The following is a 15535-nucleotide window of genomic DNA, read 5'->3' as shown; positions in this document are numbered from 1 at the left end:
TGTACCATGGCGTCTTCTCCTATGATGACTACTTTGTCTTGAAAAAAGGGAGTCATGGGAATGATTGGGTTGTCACAAGTGCACGGTCACACTTCAGATGCTTGCGTATCGCACAACCGCTGATTCATGGGACGAGTATCTACGAATGTATGAGAACACATGTGGACATGCCATGGTCAGGTTTGTGGTTTGTAACGTGCTCGAGGTGTTTAGAACTCTACCTTACATAACCAAGTGTCGCAGACACCGAGAAGCTCTTGGCAATCTCAGAAGCAAGGGGATGGCCAGGTTTTGTTGAATCTCTTGACTACATGCATTGAAAATGAAAAAACTGTCTCAAGACTTTACAAGGTCAATATCAGGATCTTGTTAAGAAGATCACCATCATCATTCTTGAAAGAATTGCATCACATGATCTTTGGATTTGGCACGCTTTCTTTGGCATACCAGGATCTCACAATGACATCAATGTGCTGCAGCGATCATCATTGTTTGCAAGGCTTGCTGAAAGAAAAGCTCCTCTTTGGCATATACTTTAAATGCCTTCCCATTATGTTCATCTCTTAGAGTCCAATGCAATGTTTTGTTGTGTGTCTCACTGTCTTTGAAATTGGATGATAATTGTTTTCTTGATGAATGAATCTAATGAGTGTATGCCTATGCTTGATAACATGACCATTTATGCTTCGACACAACCCTCCTAAACACATCAATGAATGAGATTTATCCATATCCCTTCATAATAAAGGATAAAATGGTCTTTTTAGAAAGTATATCACTCACTCATATGTGTACACCACGATGGACGACCCATTGGCAAATGATGTATGTATGTACCGGTATACGACCAGCTCATCCAGTGAAATATAATTATATAAGCAAAAAAAAGAATAGCGTTAGGCAATGATTCGAACACATGACCTCGGAGCGAGCTAATAGCGCTATGGCTAACAAGCACTCATGTTTATTTAGGTAGCACAACACGTAAAAAGAAGCTGGCAGATCCTGAAAACAAGAACGAAACATTTTTTCGACAAAACTGAATATTTCTTAAAACACGAATATTTTGCAAAAGTTGTGAAAAAACTAAACTTGACTTCTTTTTTAAACTCTCGAACTTCTTTTCAAATTTTAAACATTTTTAAACACAAATGTTTTTTAATCATAAACAAGCTTTCAAGAATATGTGGCACTGTAGCAACATTTATATACATAATTGTTTTTAAAACTTTGCACACTTATCAAGAACAACTGGTTTTTTAAAACTAGCGGCTACTGTAGCATAATAAACATACTTTTTTTGAATAATTTCCTGGAAGCGCGACTAATTTTGTAATTCTTTGTAAAAAACCATGAACATTTTTAAAAATATTGGGATTTTTTTTTAGTTCTAAAAAAATTTGGAACAAGAATTTTTTAATTTCCAAGCTTTCCTTTCAATAATTGAACAAAATTTTGGTCCTAAACATTTTTTAAAGAATTAGATATATGAAAAAAGTAAAACAGAAAAAAAACTTGAAAGAAATTAATTAATGAAACATTAAAAAATGAAAATAAAGAAAGAAAAATGAAAAAATAAGCATAAAAATGAAAAGAAAAAACTGAGGATAAGAAACCGAAAACCTGTGAAAACCGGTTCATTACAAACCAGACACTGTACCTTATTTGTTTATCACATAATTTTGTCGGCCTATCTCATTCGCTAGGTCGCTCCTCTGTGTGCGAATGAGCCACAGTTTGTCGCAAAGAGTAGCAACTAAGGATTTTCATCATATATTATGATGTCAGCCTTTTTCTCAAAATTTTGAATCTTTTTCGTTAATCTATTTTTTTGCAGATTTTTTATTGATTTTTTCTTAAATCTACGATTATTTTTACAATTTTTTGAATAGGTATAAATTTGTTCCGAAAATATTTACAAATTTGAGAAAAAGTGGAAAGTGATCTTCTACACCCGAGCTCAAATGAGCTTGGGCGAACAGTAAATTCATAAAATATTTCAAAATTGTTCAAAAAAGCTATTTTTTACAGCAAACTTTGAAAATGTTTTAATAGCTTGAAAGTATTAATTACAAAATCACATTTTTTAAGCCATGGAAACAAATAAAATTAGTGCTCCAAAATGCTTTTGAAAGTTGCATTTTCGGAGTTTCAATTTTGTGTTTTTTGCTATGAGTTCCACAAATACGATTTCATGATGAAATTTTACGAGCACTTAGAACATTTGTCAAAGTTTTCTAGAAAAAATCAGATTTTCTTAATGGTTTTACAATAATTTTCGAATTTACTGTTCACCCGAGCTCATTTGAACTCGGGTGCAAAATCATCACATCCATAAAAAATCCCTAATGGGTAGATTATTTTTGTACAAAATTTGTCTACTTTCTATAAATTTTTTACGAAACAACGAGAAACTTTTCGAAATCCACGAACGCTTCGGTCGGCCTAATAGGCACGGGAAGCGATGTCATCGCCTGCTTGGGCAATACCTAAATGTTTAGTTTTTTTTTCTTGTTTCGTTAATTTCTTTTCTCCTTTCGGAATTTTATTGTTATTCATGAAATATGTTTCCATATTTGAAATATTCTTTGCAATACCAAAAATTATTCTTGTCTTCAAATATTGTTTACAATTTTAAAAATTGTTTCCATTTCCATATTTAATAAATTATAGTAAAAATTTGACATATATATTATAAATGCACGTGGTTGAGATCTGTGTTAACCATCAATTGTTGGTAATTGTTTATCAATTTTGGAAAATGTGTGAAACTTTATACAATTTTCATACACAATTTGAAGTTTTAAAATTTACATATTTTTAAAAAATGGTTTGGACATAAGAAAATGTTCATGTTGAATGATAATGACGGAAATCACAAATAACAGAATCATCCAGTTTAGGAAAAATTACATGGATCCGCCTGGCCCAGTCTAGCACACTCCTCTCAACTCATGGGCTTTTTGAACTATGGATAAATGATTACTTTTGACAGCTGCATGAAACGGACATATGATGCATTCATGAGAGGTTTGAATTGACTTCCGACACTCTTCGTTGAAGATGGTCTATGTTTGAACATTCTTCAGTTGACCACAACTTTTGCAAGATGGTGGGGTTTCCATGGTAAGCATATATGCCAGCTTTGAACGATTTCTAACACTGTATGCACATTGCGACATGCCCAACCATTTATTGGCCTTATTTATCGAAAAACTGTAAAATTTGTATAAAATCATAACCACTTGGCGAGGTTCATTGAATTGTAAATACAAGCCAATTAAAAAAAAATAGGGCCATCTCAAAGATGTCGAGAAATAACGTGCTCTCACACGGACCTTTGTGGCTTACCCGGACACCCAATGTTGAACATAGTCTTTTACTGAACATTCTTGAAATGAACCCAACTTTTGCCAGCGGGTTGGCATGCACATGGTAGGCACCCATGCCATGTTTGAACGACTATCGATACCGTATAGAGGTTGCGACACGTCCGATCATTTATCGGCCTTTTTATCGAGAAAACTCCAAAAAATGCAAAACTTGTGGAAAAGCCAAGAAACTTAGCATAGTCAGTTGAATTCGTCATACAAGGCCATAAATGTTTTGAGACCATTTGACGAATGTCGAAAAAAGAATGTGGTCTCGAGCGGAGCCTCCTAGCTTACCCGATCACCCTACATTGTGTTTTACTGTACATCTTTGAAATGAATTCAACTTTTCCTCGGGTGGGAAGTTCATGGTAGCATACCAGGTTTGCAATGCTTCCGGCATAGTATACACATTGCGACATGCCCGACCATTTATCGTCATTTTCAGTCTGAAAACTGCAGAAAATGCAAACCTTCTTGAAAACTAAAAAAACTTGGCATGATGCCTTGAATTAGTCATACAAGGTCATGAAAATTATTTGGCCATTTTAAGGATGTCAATAAAAAATGTGCTCTCATACGTAGCCTTCTAGCCTACCCAAACACCCTTCTTTCAAAATGGTTTATTTTTTATATAATTAAAAATGACTCCAACTTTTAATAGCATATGGGCATGCTAATGGTAAGCATACATGCCAAGTTTGAATTATTTTGACACGTTATGTAAGTTGCGAGACGTTCAGCCATTTATCGGCCTTTTTTGACAAATAAAACTTCAAAATTTGTCGAACATCAAAACAACTTGGCATGGTGCCTTGAAGTAATCATACAAGCAATGAAGAAAAAAAATGTAGCCCTTTGATGGATGTCGATAAACAACATGCTCTCAAACGGAATCCCCTGGCCTACCCCAACACCGTACGTTGAACATGATTTTTTTTGTACAATGGTGAAATGACCTAAACTTTCCCAGTAGGTGGGCATGCCCATGATAGACATCCATTCTAGATTATAAGGAAAATGGTTTTAAAATTATAATTTAAACAGGTACATAGAACTATTATTTTAAGTTTTGAAAATAACTAATAAATAAAAAATTATAGAATTGAAAATAGTTGATGTTTTCCTTAGATAGTATTTGATAAATATCTGAACGATTTTTTTAATCACAATTTGAAGAAGTTACTTAAAACTATTATTTTTGTATTCCACATAATATTTCTAAATTTACAAAGGTTAAAATGTATAGCAAATTATTAAAATAATAAAAATTAATTCATGAATAAATAAATAAAAATAAACAGGAAGAAACCAGAAAAAGAGAACAATAGAAAAGCAGAATACGGCAGATTTCTGCTATTTCGCACAAGGCGACTGACCGAGGGACACGTTTGGATGGCCCAATTCTGCAGATAGTGTAGGAACTACCCGTTCAGTTTTGTATTATTTTTTACTGGTGTCCAGTTTTATTTTCTCATGCCTCAAAAAATTTATTTTTTCGTTTTTCTCTTCCATTTTTCTTTCAAATTTATTTTACTTTTTATGAATTTTTCGTGATTTTGAGAAATGTTTGGAAATTTTAAACACTGCTCACCTTCTTTTAAATTGTTCGTAATTTCACCATAATTTCATTTGGAAGTTCAGTTCATGATTTTAAATAATATACGGAATTTTCAATAAATGTTATTCAGAACTTCAAAAATATTGACGTCTTCAAATATTACTCAAAAGTAAAAAATGTACACTTTTTTAACAAATGTTTGGAAATTTCAAATATACTCAGTTTTCTAATAAATGGTCGCAATTTTTATAAAATGTTCCAGTTCTCAAACAATTGTTCGAAATTTCTAATTAATCCGTGTTTTCAGAATTTGTTCATAAATTCCAAAAATGTACGTGAATTAAGGAAAATATTCTTGTTTTATGAAAACTGTTCATATGTTAAAATTGTTCCTGTTTTCAGTTTTTTATTTAAAATTAAGAGATATTGGGAATTGAGAAAGTGTTCAGGTTTTTGAAAAATTGTTCAGAAGTTCTAGAATGTTCCCATTAGTAAAGTTTTGTTCTCTAAATAAAAAATGTTCGTGTTCTGAAAAAAATCTTCAGAATTTTCAAAAAATATTTCTATCAAAAAGGCAAGTTGAAAAATAATGAATTTCGAAGTATATTTGTGTTGTTCAAAGAATTTTCAGATTTTCTAACATTACTCGTTTAGATTTTTGTCACACTTTCCAAAAAATGCCTGGATTCTGTGCTGTACTTAACACTTAAAATGGCACGCTCAATATTAATTACCAACACTTCTCAGGTCAATTGGTTAGGTGTTGTTCTTTGCGAGCTATAGGTCATGTATCGGAATCCTTCCTATGTCAGTATGTTTCCTTCTTTTAAGAAATTAGATCATCCTGAGTACGGGTGTGATCGATACAGCAGCCACCTCCATGGGCCGGCCCCGTCGTGGTACATATGGCGTATACACATACATGTGGGTATAACTTGTTCTATGACGTCTCACTTGGATGAAATGGCTGCCATGACAACAAGCTTCTATGAGAATCTGTATGCTTCGGAAAATATCATCGGGTTGGAAGAGGTCCTCTCTCACATCCCGGTGAAGGTGGATGATCAAATGAACAGTATGCTGAACGCACCTTATAAGAAGGAGGTAAAGTCTGCACTTCTTCAAATGTTTCCTGCAAAGGCTCCGGGGCCCGATGGCTTTCCTGCGCACTTTTTTCAGCGACGCAGGGAGTTTGTGTGGTGATGAGGTAACCAATATGGTGCTGAGAGTTCTTAGTGGTGATGATTCACCGGAGGAGATAAACAAGACTTTCATCGTTCTTATTCCGAAGATTGCTAGTCCAAAAAATTTAGCACAGTTCAGACCGATTAGCCTCTGCAATGTGATCTGTAAGATTGCTTCAAAGGTATTGGCTAACCGTCTCAAACTCATTTTCCCCGACATCATCTCATAGGAACAATGCACTTTCGTACCCGATTGTGTGATTACTGACAACTTTATTTCTGCATACGAGTGTCTTCATTATATGAAAACCAGAAAGATCAAAGGGAAATAGATTTTGTGCTTTAAAGCTCGATATGATGAAGGCCTATGACACGCTTGAGTGGCCATATTTGAAGGCGGTGTTGCTGAAGCTTGGCTTCAGTCCCAGATTCACTGAAACTATCATGAGGTGTGTGGCATCGGTCTCTTTCTCAGTCATGGTTAATGGAGGAAAGTTAGAGGAGTTCAAGCCAACCTGGGAATTACGACAAGGTGACCCCAGTTCGCCCTACCTTTCTTTGCTAGCGGCTGAAGGCCTGAAACGCCCAAGATGCGACCCTATCCTTAATTTGGCACGGGGGCCTCGTCAGGGATAGAAGCGCATCTTGTCGTTTCGCAAGAATGGATATCGTTACAAGTACATGTACTAAAAAGGTGAGAAATATGGAATTGGCTTACACTCGCCACAAGCTACATCAGAGTCACATCAGTACAATACATAAACATCATGAAGAAGAGGAGGGTCCGACTACGGACGAAAACAAATGAGAAAAGAGAACGACGTCCATCCTTGCTATCCCAGGCTGCCGTCCTGGAACCCATCCTAGATCGAAGAAGAAGAAGAAGAAGAAGAAGAAGCAACTCCAAAGGAACAATCAACGCGCTCGCGTCAAGTAACCTTTACCTATACCTGCAACTGGTGCTGTAGTAATCTCTGAGCCACAGGGGACTCAGCAATCTCATTTCCAAAGGTATCAAGACTAGCAAAACTTAATGGGTTAGGTAGGGTTAAGTGGTGAGGTTGCAGCAAGCGGCTAAGCATTTATTTGGTGGCTAACTTACGAGTACAAGAATAAAGAGGGGGATGATCTACGCATAGCAGACGTGAACTACTAACGATCAAATGAATGATCCTGAACACCTACTTACGTCAAACATAACCCCACCGTGTCCTCGATCGGAGAAGGAGCTCACGAAAGAGACAGTCACGGTTACACACTCAGTTAGCATATTTTAATTAAGTTAACTTCAAGTTGTCTAGAACCAGTGTTAAACAAAGTTTCCACATTGCCACATAACCGCGGGCACGACTTTCCAAAAAGATTTAACCCTACAGGGGTGCTCCAACTAGTCCATCACAAATTACCACAAGCCGCATAGAAATCCTCGATCACGAAGCTCGCGATCTCGTCGGACTCCTTAGTGGAAAACCTCAACTCCGAGATTACCCAAAGAATCACCGGAATCCCGATGCACAAGATATTTCTTCAAATGTAAAACTAATCCAGCAAGGCCGCCCGACGTGTCGACGAACCTGAAAGGAGCCGCGTATCTCGTTCTCAGGACATGACCGGATGGGAAAGCCTACGGGTGCCAAACCTCGAGTTGCCCCGTGGTGGCCCCGCAGTCTGCCCTTTTTGGACCAACACTCATGAGGAGCACTGGCCCGGGGGTTGATTAATTACTCCGCGGGTGCCGGTGGGTCCCTATGCATTATTTAGTTATTAGGCAAATGTAAAACCAAAGTTGGGCCTTGCCAGACCAGTCTTAATCTAAAACGAATTATCAAGGGGGTCCCCATAACAACCCCGACCGTGTTAGGAGCGCTCAAATATGGAACATAACACCGGCAGCCGAAACTAAGGGGGCAAAGGTGGAACAAAACACTAGGCTAGAAAAGGCCGAGCCTTCCACCTTTACCAAGTGTATAGGTGCATTAAGTTAAATAGCATTAATATGGTGATATAACAATGAACCCATGTTATCACATGGAAGCAACATCAACTGCAACTAGCAACGCTAACACATGGTTAAGCAAGCGGTAACATAGCCAATCAGTGGTTTGGTAGGTTGTGAACAGGTTGAAGGTTTTCATGGCATTGTTGAGAGGCTGGGATTTAACATGTGGTAGGCAACGAGACATAGCGACAGAAACGATAATACTAGCATGGCAATGATAGTAATGGTATCTGGGGAAATGGTCATCTTGCCTGAGATCCCGCTTGGAAGAAGAATGACTCCGTGAAGCAGACGAACCGATGTAGTCGAACGGGTCCTCACTTTCCGACACGCTTGCGGAACTCTATCGAGACGAAGTAAACCGGAAACAAGCATCAACACAGATATTCACCATGGCACATGCACGACAGATGCAATCCACATATGATACATGAACAGTGTGTTGGGGAACGTCGCATGGGAAACAAAAATTTCCCTACGCACACGAAGACCTATCATGGTGATGTCCATGTACGAGAGGGGATATTCGATGTACGTACCCTTGTAGATCGCACAACAGGAAGCGTTAAGAAACGCGGTTGATGTAGTGGAACGTCTTCACGTCCCTCGAACCGCCCCACGAACCGTCCAATGAACCATCTCGCGATCCGTTGCACGAACCGTCTTGCAATCCATCTCACGACCCGTTCCGATCTAGTGCCGAACGGACGGCACCTCCGCGTTCAGCACACGTACAACTCGATGACGATCTCCACCTTCTTGATCCAGCAAGAGGGGGCGGAGAGGTAGAAGAGTTCCCCGGAAGCATGACAGCGCTCCGGTGGTGGAGATGATCTAATCCTGCAGGGCTCCGCCTGAGCTCCGCAGAAATACGATCTAGAAGAAAAACTGCGTGGTATAGGGTCGAGCAGCACGTGGAAAAGTTGTGTCTCAAAAACCCTCAATACCTCTAGTATATATAGAAGGGAGGGAGGGGAGGAGGCAGCCTCAAACCCTCAAGGTTTGGCCGAAATTGGAGGTGGAGGAGTCCTACTCCAATCCTACTTGGAGTAGGATTCCACCTTCCCACTTGGAAACTCTTTCCACCTTGTGTTTTTTCCTTCTCAAACCTTATGGGCCTTAGTGAGAACTTATTACAGCCCACTAGGGGCTGGTTTATCTCTTCCCATAGCCTATGAGACCCCTTGGGGCGTGACACCCCTCCCAATGGTCCGCGGCACCCCTCCCGGCACTCCCGGTACACTACCGATGAGCCTGAAACTTTTTCGGTGACCAAAACAGGACTTCCTATATATCAATCTTTACCTCCGGACCATTCCGGAGCTCCTCGTGATGTCCTGGATCTCATCTTGGACTCCGAACAACTTTCGGTTACCAACACCTATAACTCAACTATATCGAAACGTCATCGAACCTTAAGTGTGCAGACCCTGCGGGTTCGAGAACTATGTAGACAGGACCCGAGACACTCCTCGGTCAATATCCAATAGCGGGACCTGGATGCCCATATTGGATCCTACATATTCTCCAAAGATCTTATCGGATGAACCTCAGTGTCAAGGATTCATATAATCCCGTATGTCATTCCCTTTGTCCTTCGGTATGTTACTTGCCCGAGATTTGATCGTCGGTATCCGCATACCTATTTCAATGTCGTTACCGTCAAGTCTCTTTACTCATTCTGTAATACAAGATCCTGTGACTTACACTTAGTCACATTGCTTGCAAGGCTTGTGTGTGATGTTGTATTACCAAGTGGGCCCCGAAATACCTCTCCGTCACACGGAGTGACAAATTCCAGTCTTGATCCATACTAACTCAACGGACACCTTCGGAGATACTTGTAGAGCACCTTTATAGTCACCCAGTTACGTTGCGACGTTTGATGCACACAAGGTATTCGTCCGGTGCCAGTGAGTTATATGATCTCATGGTCATAGGAACAAATACTTGACACGCAGAAAACAATAGAAATAAAATGACACAATCAATATGCTACGTTCATAGTTTGGGTCTTGTCCATCACATGATTCTTCTAATGATGTGATCCCGTTATTAAGTGACAACACTTGCCTATGGCCAGGAAACCTTGACCATCTTTGATCAACGAACTAGTCAACTAGAGGCTCACTAGGGATAGTGTGTTGTCTATGTATCCACACATGTATTTGAGTTTCTAATCAATACAATTGTAGCATGGATAATAAACGATTATTATGAACAAGGAAATATGATAATAACTAATTTATTATTGCCTCTCGGGCATATTTCCAACAGTCTCCCACTTGTACTAGAGTCAATAATCTAGTTCACATCACCATGTGATTTTAATGAATCCAACACCCATATAGTTCTGGGGTCTGATCACGTCTTGCTCGTGAGAGAGGTTTTAGTCAACGGTTCTGGATTTTTCAGATCCGTGTGTGCTTTACAAATCTTTATGTCACCTTATAGATGCTGCTACTATGTGCTATTCAGAAATACTCCAAATATATACTCTACTATACGAATCCGTTTTACTACTCATAGTTATTCAGATTAGTGTCAAACCTTGCATCAACATAACCCTTTACGACGAACTCTTCAACCACCTCCATAATCGAGAAAAAAAATCCTTAGTCTATTAGTTACTAAGGATAACTTTGACCGCTGTTCAGTGATTCAATCCTGGATCACTCTCTGTACCTCTTAACAAACTTGTGGCAAGGCACACATGAGGTGCGGTACACATCATGGCATATTGTAGAGTCTATGGCTAAGGCATAGGGGACGACGTTCGTCCTTTCTCTTTCTTCTGTCGTGATCGGGCTTTTGAGTCTTACTCATATTCACACCTTACAACACAGCCAAGAACTCCTTCTTTGCTGATCTATTTTGAACTCCTTCAAAAACTTGTCAAGGCATGCATTTCATTTGAAAGTTCTGTTTAGCATTTTTTATCTATCTCCATAGATGTTGATTCTCAATGTTTAAGTAGCTCTATCCAGGTATCCCTTTGAAAAACCCCTTTCAAACAACCTTTATGCATTACAGAAATTCTACATTACTTCCGATCAACAATATGTCAACCACATATACTTATCAGAAATTCTATAGTGCTCCCACTCACTTCTTTGGAAATACAAGTTTCTCATAAACCTTGCACAAACCCAAAAGCTTTGATCATCTCATCAAAGCGTATATTCCAACTCCGAGATGCTTGCTCCAGTCCATAAAAGGATCGCTGGAGCTTGCATACTTGTTAATATCCTTAGGATCGACAAAACATTCTAATTGTATCACATACAATCTTTCCTCAAGGAAACCGTCGAGGAAACAATGTTTTGACTTCCTATGTGCAATATTTCACAAATAATGCAGCAACTACTAACATAATTCCAACAGACTTTTAGCATCGCTACGAGTGAGAAAGTCACATCATAGTCAACTCTTTGATCTTGTCGAAAACATCTTTGCGACAAGTCGAACTTTTCTTAATAGTGACTTATCACCATCATCGTCTGTCTTCCTTTTAAAGATCCATCTTTACTTAATAGTCTTACTACCATCAAGTAGTTCTTCCAAAGTCTACACTTTGTTTTATACATGGATCCTCTCTCGGATTTCATGGCCTCCAGCCATTTGTCGGAATCCGGGCCCACCATTGCTTCTCCATAACTCGTAGGTTCATTGTTGTTCAACAACATGACCTGCAAGACAGGGTTACCGTATCACTTTGTAGTAGTACGTGACCTTTGTCGACCTACGAGGTTTGTAGTAACTTGATCCGAAGCTCTAATGATCACCATCATCAGCTTCTACTTCAATTGGTGTAGGCGCCACAGGAACATCTTCCTGCGCCCTGCTACACACTGGTTGAAGTGACGGTTCACTAACCACATCAAGTTCCACCACCCTCCCACTCAATTCTTTCGAGAGAAACCTTTCCGCGAGAAAGGACCTGTTTCTAGAAACAAACACTTTGCTTCCGGATCTGAGATAGGAGATGTATCCAATTGTTTTGGATATCCTATGAAGATGCATTTATCCGCTTTGGGTTCGAGCTTATCAGACTGAAACTTTTTCACATAAGCGTCACAGCCCCAAACTTTAAAGAAACGTCAACTCAGGTTTCTCCAAACCATAGTCTATACTGTGTCATCTCAAGGGAAATACGTGGTGCCCTATTTAAAGTGAATGCGGTTGTCTCTAATGCATAACCCATAAACGATAGTGGCAATTTTATAAGAGACATCATAGTATGCAACATATTAAAAAGGGCGTGGCTATGATGTTCAGACACATCATCACACTATGGTGTTCCAGGTGGCATGAACTGCGAAACAATTTTCACTTTGTCCTAACTGCATACCAAAAACTCGTAACTCAGATATTCATCTCCATGATCATATCGTAGACAATTTATCCTCTTGTCACGACGATCTTCACTCTGAAATTGCTTTGAACTTTTCAATATTTCATACTTGTGATTCATCAAGTAAATACTCCTGTATCTACTCAAATCGTCAGTGAAGTAAGAACATAACGATATCCACTGCGTGCCTTAGCACTCATTGGACTGCACACATCAAAAATGCATTACTCCAAACAAGTTACTCTCTTGTTTCATGTGGCATGTTTTGCATGTCTCAAGTGATTCAAAATCAAGTGAGTCCAAACGATCCATCTCTATGGAGTTTCTTCATGCATTTATACCAATAGATATGGTTTGCATGTCTCAAACGTTTCAAAAATGAGTGAGTACAAAGATCCATCAACATGGAGCTTCTTCATGCATTTTATACCAACATGACTCAAGTGGCAGTGCCACAACTAAGTGGTACTATCATTATTACTTTGTATCTTTTGGCACCAATATTATGAACATGTGTAACACTACGATCGAGGATCAATAAACCATTGAGGGTAATTATTCAAGCAAAAAGAATAACTATTATTCTCTTTAAATGAATAATCGTATTGCAATAAACATGATCCAATCATGTTCATGCTCAACGCAAACACCAAATAACAATTATTTAGGTTTTACCACCAATCCCAATGATAGAGGGAGCGTGCGATGTTTGATCACATCAACCTTGGAAACACTTCCAACACGTATCATCACCTCGACTTTAGCTAGTCTCCGTTTATACCGTAGCTTTCATTTCGAGTTACTAATCACTTAGCAACCGAACCGGTATCCAATACCCTCGTGCTACTAGGAGTACTAGTAAAGTACACCTCAATATCATGTATATCAAATATACTTTTGTCGACTTTGCCAGCCTTCTTATCTACCAAGTATCTAGGGTAGCTCCGCCTCAGTGACCGTTTCCCTCATAACAGAAGCACTTAGTCTCGGGTTTGGGTTCAATTTTGGGTTTCTTCATTAGAGCAACAACTGGTTTGCCGTTTCATGAAGTATCCCTTCTAGCCCTTGCCCTTCTTGAAACTAGTGGTTTTACTAAACATCAACAATTGATGCTCCTTCTTGATTTCTACTTTCGCAGTGTCAAACATTGCAAATCACTTAAGTATCATCATATCTATCATTTATTTGTTTATAGTTCATCACGAAGCTCTAGCAGCTTAGTGGCAGTGACTTTGGAGAACCATCGCTATCTCATATGGAAGATTAACTCCCACTTGATTCAAGCGATTGTTGTACTCAGACAATCTGAGAACATGCTCAACGATTTGAGCTTTTATCCTTTACTTTGTAGGCAAAGAATCTTGTCGGAGGTCTTATATCTCTCAACAAGGGCACGAGCATGAAATCTCAATTTCATCTCTTTGAACATCTCTTATGTTCTGTGACGTTTTCAAAACGTCTTCGGTGCCTTGCTTCTAAGCCATTAAGTATTGTGCACTGAACTATCACGTAGTCATCAAAAACGTGTATGTCAGATGTTCGCAACATCCACAGACGACGCTCGAGGTGCAGCACACCGAATGGTGCATTAAGGACATAAGCTTTCTGCGCAGCAATGAGGACAATCCTCAGTTTTACGGACTAAGTCCGCAAAGTTGCTACTATGAACTTTCAACTAAATTTTCTCTAGGAACATATAAAAACAGTAGAGCTATAGCGCAAGCTACATCGTAATTCGCAAAGACCATTAGACTATGTTCATGATAATTAGTTCAATTAATCATATTACTTAAGAACTCCCACTCAAAAAGTATATCTCTCTAGTCATTTGAGTGGTACATGATCCAAATCCACTATCTCAAGTCCGATCATCACGTGAGTCGAGAATAGTTTCAGTGGTAAGCATCTCTATGCTAATCATATCAACTATATGATTCATGCTCGACCTTTCGGTCTCATGTGTTCCGAGGCCATGTCCGCACATGCTAGGCTCGTCAAGCTTAACCCGAGTGTTCCGCGTGTGCAACTGTTTTGCACCCGTTGTATGTGAACGTTGAGTCTATCACACCCGATCATCACGTGGTGTCTCGAAACGACGAATTGTAGCAATGGTGCACAGTCGGGGAGAACACAATTTCATCTTGAAATTTTAGTGAGAGATCACCTCATAATGCTACCGTCGTTCTAAGCAAAATAAGGCGCATAAAAGGATTAACATCACATGCAATTCATAAGTGACATGATATGGCCATCATCATGTGCTTCTTGATCTCCATCACCAAAGCACCGACACGATCCTTGTCACCGGCTCCACACCATGATCTCCATCATCATGATCTCCATCAACGTGTCGCCATCGGGGTTGTCGTGCTACTCATGCTATTACTACTAAAGCTACGTCCTAGCAATATATTAAACGCATCTGCAAGCACAAACATTAGTTTAAAGACAACCCTATGGCTCCTGCCGGTTGCCGTACCATCGACGTGCAAGTCGATATTAACTATTACAACATGATCATCTCATACATCCAATATACCACATCACGCCACTGGCCATATCATATCACAAGCATACCCTGCAAAAACAAGTTAGACGTCCTCTAATTGTTGTTGCATGTTTTATGTGGTTGCATTGGGTATCTAGTAGATCGCATCTTACTTACGCAAATACCACAACGGAGATGTGCAAATTGCTATTTAACCTCTCCAAGGACCGCCTCGGTCAAAACCAATTCAACTAAAGTTGAAGAAACCGACACCCGCCAGTCATCTTTATGCAACGAGGTTGCATGTCAAGCGATGAAACCAGTCTTTCGTAAGCGTACGAATAATGTCGGTCCGGGCCGCTTCAATCCAGCAATACCGCCGAATTGAGAAAAGACTAAGGAGGGCAGCAAATCGAACATCACCGTCCACAAAACCCTTTGGGTTCTACTCGAGATTACATCTACGCATGAACCTAGCTCATGATGCCACTGTTGGGGAACGTCGCATGGGAAACAAATTTTTTCCTACGCACACGAAGACCTATCATGGTGATGTCCATCTACGAGAGGAGATTTGG

The sequence above is a fragment of the Hordeum vulgare genome, chromosome 7H (assembly GCF_904849725.1).
Source record: "Hordeum vulgare subsp. vulgare chromosome 7H, MorexV3_pseudomolecules_assembly, whole genome shotgun sequence".
Lineage (NCBI taxonomy): Eukaryota > Viridiplantae > Streptophyta > Magnoliopsida > Poales > Poaceae > Hordeum > Hordeum vulgare.
Note: the sequence above shows the minus strand (reverse complement) of the source record.